Here is a 7,460-nt window from a genome sequence, read left to right as displayed (position 1 = left end):
AGTCACGTATACGTTCTTCCAATGACCCTTCAAATTTGCAAGTAGCACCCAACTTGCGTAAGGCTGTGATGTAAGTCTCAAAAGACTCATCGGATTTCTGCACACGCCTCGCAAAATTATGAAGTTCTAATATAGTGCCCAGTTTTGGGTGGTAACGTTTATCTAATTTTTCTAGGCTAATTTCAAACTCATTAAGATTGTCAGATTCTCCATCATTTACGTCTTGGAGGTGCTCAAACACATCTTGGGTCTCTGACCCAAGACAATGCAATAATAGAGCAGATTTTCTCTCCGCACTCAAAGATACACCACAGACCTTGGCATAGTTGAGAAATACCTTTTCCCATTTCGACCAGCGCAAGGGTGGGTTGCCAGAATTTGAAAGAAAGAAGGGTGGTGGTGTCACATCTTGCATGTTGGAGACAGATATAAAGGTTTTTTACTTTGACTTGTTTCTTTTAACCTAGAAAGCAAAGTTAGTGAATAGATTATCAAAAGTAAACAATAATACATCCAAATATAATGTTTAATAAAGAAGTATCAACATGTGAAGGATAATAAAAGCTTAAGTTTTCCAAACTGTGTATCTGTGTAATGAGCACACCTTGAATATTATGGTTATAAACTTGTGAGACAGTACAGCTGTGTGTATCAGCGAGTGATAAACTTAATACACAAGTAAAATAGATTGAGCACACTTTAAATAACGTTGTAGTGAATAACAAACTTGAAGTATAATTTAAAACATGTCAAATGTTGATGTGCATATCAGCGAGAATAACGAAAATCTAATAAAATGCTGATACTCAAATGGAGTAAGTTGTGCGTATCAGGCATTGAAGCATTTCCAGTGCAGGTTTTTGGCGGAGGGGAAAGTTTCGCTGGACGTGGTGAGGTGGAGGGTGCTCTTGTGGGCAATGGCGAGACCCCCTCCCGGGTGGTTGGGGCGGTCCTTCCCCTGGATATTGTATCCGTCCGGGATGGTGGCGATAATGTAAGGGGCGGAGGAAATGTTGGTCCAGCTCTCTGCGAAGTAGGCAATCTCGGGTGAGAGAGAGTTGATAGGTTCCAGATTCCTATGGTGTGTTTGTGTACGGAGGGCACGTTGAGGAGGATGCATCTTAGGGAGTCGCCGGTGCTGGCGACGGTGGTGTTGGAGGCTGGCATAGTGATGAAGGTGTGGGGGCAGTGGAATCAGGAGAACTGGCAGTGGGTCGTGTCCAGTGACGCCTGTTGGCAGTCTCTAAGTCTTCCGGGGTGGTGGTGTTGGATGGTCGGAGATACAGGTTGCCTGGCGTTGGCCAGGTTCGTGTCACAGATGGGGCAGATGGACTTGCCTTTGACGCACCTTCGGTGCACCAGCGGCGTGCCTGCTGCGCACATCTGCTGCGCTGTCACCATTAAGTAGGGAGGGCAGGGTACGGGTCGGGAGGTGGTAGAGGGGTGTGAGCGTGGGGGGAGGGGCCGCAGGGGCAGCAGTGGTGGCGGGAAACCGGCGAGTAGAATAAGCATCAAGTAAGCTTAAGAAAAGGAAAGTTAGCTTAAGTGAGCTCAAAGTACATTTAAGGGGTACCAGAGGAGTTTACTAAGGGCAAGGAGGGGACACAAGGTGGGCGGGGATAATGGTAGCGATGAGGCTGGAGGGCGGAATGCTGGAGGCTGCAGGCGCAAACCCTCACCAGGAGGAGGGATGAGAGCTGCGGTAAAGCGACTTGACTGCGGAGCTGTGGGGGAGAGAGTTAGCCCTGACCTAAGGTCAGGGACTTACTCCCTGGAAAAAAACGAAAATCGTGCTTCTTGTGGAGCAGCAATTTTACCTTTTATCGAATGAAGCAAGTGTTTACTTGACATACTTTTATGATACGTTTTTGAAAGTTGGCAACTGATCCGCCATGCTTTACTTTTTTTAATTCCTGGTCAACTGCTGAGCAGATAGACAGCATGGGGAGTTAATAGACAGGATTAGATTGCCTTTGATACAGGCATATGTTAATGTATATATGTAGTATAATGTATTATTTGCCTGCGTTGTAGTATTTTGTTAGATATGACTGCTTAATGTGCTAAAACGCGACAGGCACGAAAGTATGAGTGCATTTTCATCAGTGGAATAATATGGAAATGTACAATTTTACGATTCCATTTATTCTCAAAAAACAAAACAAATATGGATAAACATCATGGAGATGGCCAAACATTAAAGATGGATAAATACAGACGGAAATGTTATAAAAAATACAATGAAACTGAGAGACATAATTATAACCATGACCAGACAGGAAACTGAAATTAATTCTGGCAAAAATGTTCGGTCATATCCACGATGCAGGGGACCATAACTAGACCGTAGACATAGGAGTCATTTTGGTGATGGGAGCCGATTCAGCACTGAATGCACCTCCTCCCCCACCAACCTGCATCCCACCGTGAAAAATGCCAGAGTGGCACTATTGATAGTCTAGCCCTGTTTATAACACTGCACCCACATTGCAGAGCAAGCGCATTTTACTCTCCTTGCACTACAATAGAAGCACTCCACAAGCCGATGAAAATAACAAATAACTGCTGGCCACTCAAATGTTGAGCTGATGTAAGAAGGGCAAAGCCAAAGTCTCTTTGGGTATAAAATGTTATTTCTTTTCTGGTATGAAATGCCTTGGGGAACCAGCCAGAGCTGCCTCTAGTCAGATTTGGAAAGTAATATTGAAAAGACGAATAATTATTTTAAATATCGCTGGTGGCTCACCCTTAGGACATGCTAAGAAACAGATGGCATCGTCTACATCAGCCAACAGATGAAACATAATGAAAACGAGAGTGGCAACAGAAAGTACGCCTGGAAGAAGCGTGACCGTCCTTGCATGTTCTGTTATTGCCCAAACGATGGAGAGCTTATTAAAAAACGAAGAAAGTATGTGTGGATTTGTAGCAGGGTAATATAACGACCACGTGCTGCAAAATGTTCGACCTTCTCTTGCTTTGATAAAACAGCATACATATAGAACTGACTTTTGAGTTAGTGTTGAAGCCTATAGCAACAACAAAGCAAAGAGCAGCACATGCTGCCGGCAAACTGGAACTTGAAATTGGATTCTCAGATTTCCTTTTCTCTGTTTCGAAAGTACAATTTCTTCTTCCAGTTATATTAACTAACCCTTGAACTCCCATACATACGGTCACATTTAGTAATTAGATGAAAGCAGCAATTTTACCTTTTATTGAATGAAGCAAGTGTTTACTTGACGCGCTTTTATGATACGTTTTTAAAAGTTGGCAAATGACTTGTCTTAGGTTCACTAAAGGTATACAACCTACAAACACACAGACCAACTGTCTAAATGGCTTCAGTTTGAAAAATTACACCCCCACTAGCAAATCCATTTAAAACCAAGTAAACACTTTGAATGCTCACAATATGGGTCTCTTGTGCTGTAGACTTTTTTGGGGTAAATAGGCTCCCTTCAACTATTACATTTAACTTGGATAAGTTCGTGATTTACCTATTAAAAGTAATTGCCTGGACAAATTATCTGGTATTTTGTTATTTGTGACTACTAATTTAGTTGTTCTATGTGAACACCAATTTTAAAAGAAATGTTTTATTGTGTTATAAAATTCCTGTAAATAGATGAATTGAGTACACCACACGGCTAAGCACTAATATTGCCAACAAATAGGCACCTTCAATGCACGACTCGTGACTAGTAGAATTCAAAGGAGCACCTTCAGCTGTGCTACCACATGAAGCCAAGATTTCCAGCCGGTGGAGTGAAAGTTCCTGCAGCCTCTGACTAAGATTTTTGCAACAACACCCTTATAAATTCTCAAGCTGACAATACGAGTTTCAAACTTTCCTTAGAACGAATGCGCGGTCACCTTAGAATTTAGAGTCAAACAATATTGTCTAGAAACACAGTCGAACTGCCTTCCAAACTAGATCTTCCAAAGGGATTTGGGACCTGATGGTCAAAGATATTTTGCACGTAAAAAACCTGCAATTTGCAAAATCAGAGTTTGCAAAATCAAAAATCTTTTTATAAAAGCCCTTTTCCCTGTTGGAACAGTCTTTCAGACCCTGTCCCAATTGTAAATAGGAGGGAGTGCGAAAGGGGCGTCTCCCTCTAATTTGTGATATAGAGAGGAATTCATGAATGGTTTATGACCGTAATGGCAGTGGCAAACCATTAATCAGATACAAACAACTCAAAAGAGGGTACTATTTCATTCTCAAAAAGGAAGCCGCCCACATGGATATCTTCCCATTTGGAAATTGAGATGGTGGCCTCAGGGGGAAAAAGTTAGTAGTTTAGAGGACCTGTTTTCCCCCAGTTTCTTCCCAGATGGGAAACCTATTTTTGAAGAATCTCCAGTGTATTTAATTGTACAAGCTTCTTTAAAAATATGTTTCCATTTGATGATGTAAATGCCAGAGGTCTGCTGGCTCCCTTCATTTATCGTAAATCACAGGGGGTTACAAAATATGACCTTCCTAATTAATGTACATTTACTATTCATTAGGCTGGTTGTTTGTCAACTCCCAGCTAATATACAATTTGCTACGTGAAATATTCGTACGTAAATTGCATGCTCCTTCTCAATGAGAAAAGTACATTGGGGGAAACTTCTTAAGTCATAAGAATTTATGCCAAATTTGACCCTCATTGGAACCAATAGTATAGTAATGTCATGAACAAAATGGGGCGGCCATAAATTTATTATGAAATGGCGTGGCGTTCTAGTCTTTTCTTAAAGGACCAAGTGAGTAGAAACCACGATAAAAAATAATCTTACGAGGGTGCCTAGCAGTATGTTCAATTACTTTTTCTTGATTTGATAAGGGGTTTCCAACTGAGTTTCTTATCAAATATCAAAATGTACCCTCAAATACTAAGCAGTAGAAACTACTTCAATCCCTCGACTGTTGGACCTCAAAATAACCTAAAGCTTGATTTGTCAAATTATAGAAATTTTGGTTTTATTCAAATTGCCTTTGAGATCATTGGTATATGAATAAGCTGCCAGTTTACTGAAGGTCCAGAGCAGTATGTAATGACAGAGAATCAACACATTGCCATCAAAATAAAGGCTCCAATGCACTGGCCACCCAGTTAAGGGAGGGACCGTGTGGAGGTATCCTGGTAAGTATTGATGCAATCTAAGAAGATATTAACAATTTAAAAAACACAGGGAACCCCAAGCACATTGCTTATGCACCTTTAACTTGTGATTGGTTTAAAAAAAAAAAAAACTTAGATTGTTACATAATATCAGCACAGCCTATTTTATAGAATACAGTTGAGATATAAAATAGACAGAAATGGCAGGTGGCACATCCAAAAGCAGCGTGTGCCCCCAGCACGCTTAAGGAACTTAGTAAAAATGATAAATGCCCTGTGCAACAATGACACAGCACTCTGCTTCCCATACCTGAAAGGGTCACCAGATTGCATAAATTAGAGTAATCCATGTAAGAATCCAATGGGATTGTGGAAAGGAGAATACGAAAAGGACATGCACAACTGGGGTTAAACAAATTTTTTTAACGTGAAAAAAGTTGTGGCGTGCTACCGAGGCTTCACTTTCTGTTCCACCAAGTGTTGCTAAGAGATCAATTATGCTGCAGCTCCTACAGAGGAGCCGTCCCCCAGTGCACAGCGCAAAGGACCATAAACAGGTTCAGTCATGTAAATCAAATTAGAGATCCAGGAAACTTGTGTAGCAATATGTAGGCATCTGTTTATTGACCGTTAAATGTCACGAGTCTGACATTCTCTCTTTATGTCAATGCATATTCAAGATATGGTTCATTGTGAAAAGTCTTCAGTAGTTTAACACCCAAAACATCAAAGTATCAAAATAACTTCCATCCAATATTGGAATCCATCCGAATGCATTTCGGGCATCAACTATGCCCTTCGTCAGGGGCATGTTCTGAAAAATGAAACAAATATCTGCAAACCTTACAGGAAGGCCTTCAATCAAAACAAAGTCTATAAGCATGTATAGGAAATATGTGAACCAAACTCTGTGGATGTTAAAACGTGTTCATAAGTTTGATGTGAACCGGGTGGTAAAATAGCTTGGGTCAGGCAGCAACGTGGTATCATTCAGAAATATAAAAAACGGGACTATGCTAAAGATTAATCATGGACGATATATAGTGCAGATCAAAAGTGAGAGGTATGATAGCAACCGGAGGATGTATATAGCGTGAAGAAAGTAGTAATGTAATGTAATGTAAGGGGGTTTTTGTATAGCGCGAACTATCACTCCAGGGAGCATCTTGGCATCTTGGCACTTTGAGGTGGCTATGCATGGATGGAATGGCACTAGATCAGCTGTACATCAGGGAGAGCAAATTGCTTTATACTAGGCTCTTGCATAGTGTATCGGGTAGTATATATATCCTGGTTTTTAAGGTCTTTCTGAAAGCGGCTTCGGATGTAATTTGCCAAAGAGGCAAAGGCAGTTTATTCCAGGCCTTTGAACCCAAGGACTGCCAAGGCCTTTCCTCCTCTAGTCTTTAATCTAAAGGTGTGGATGGTCAGGAGGTTAGCTTCTGATGATCTCAGATGTCGTGAAGGTTTGTATCACTCAAACGTGGCCTGGATGTAGCTGGGCCCTCTTCTGTGATAGGCCCTAAAAGTGATCAGGAGGATTTTGAAAAGCACCCTCTTGTGTATCGGCAACCAATGGAGGGCTTCCATTGCCGCTGTGGCCGATGTCCTCCTATGCCATCCCAGGCTGCATGTTGTACCATTTGTAGCTTATGCCCTACCGTTCTATTTGTCCCTGCATAGATGCTGTTGCAGTAGTCAAGTCGCGATGTAATGAGAGCTACTGCCACCATTTTCCGAGCTGAGAGTGGTATCAGATCGAAACAATTTCTCAGGCCCTTCATAATACTGAAACAGGTTCCTGCCACGGTAACTGCCTGCAGTTTAAATGCTAAGGTGTCATCGAATTTGATGCTTAGGTTTCTGACTGTTTTGATGGTATTAGGGGGCGCTGAAGCATCTTCCAGCCACCATAAGGTGGGACTGAAACGATTATCTTTTTCATATGGCAAGATTTCGGTTTTCCCCGAATTGCACTTGAGATGGTTGTTTCTCATCCATTCAAACGTAGCTCTGAGGCAGTTTTTAAGATTCATTTCAGTCTCAGAGGTGTTGTCATCCAACACCAGGATGAACTGCATGTCATCCGCATACGAGATGGTGTTCATTTTGAAGGATGATATCAGTGCAATCAGGGGGGCCATATATACATTGAAAAGAGTAGGGCTCAAACAAGAGCTCTGTGGTACCCCTGAGGTGACTTGCTTTTCTTCAGATCTGAAGTGACCTAGGGTGATTACTTGGCGCCTGTTTGCCAGAAAGCTTTTAACCCAACCTAGTACATTTGCTGCTACCCCGGCCGCGGCTAGACGGTCCACAAGGATGCTATGTGAGACCGTGTCA

The sequence above is a fragment of the Lissotriton helveticus genome, chromosome 2_2 (genome assembly GCF_964261635.1).
Source record: "Lissotriton helveticus chromosome 2_2, aLisHel1.1, whole genome shotgun sequence".
NCBI classification, from domain to species: Eukaryota; Metazoa; Chordata; class Amphibia; order Caudata; family Salamandridae; genus Lissotriton; species Lissotriton helveticus.
The sequence above is the reverse complement of the archived record's forward strand: the minus strand, read 5'-3'. Positions refer to the sequence as shown.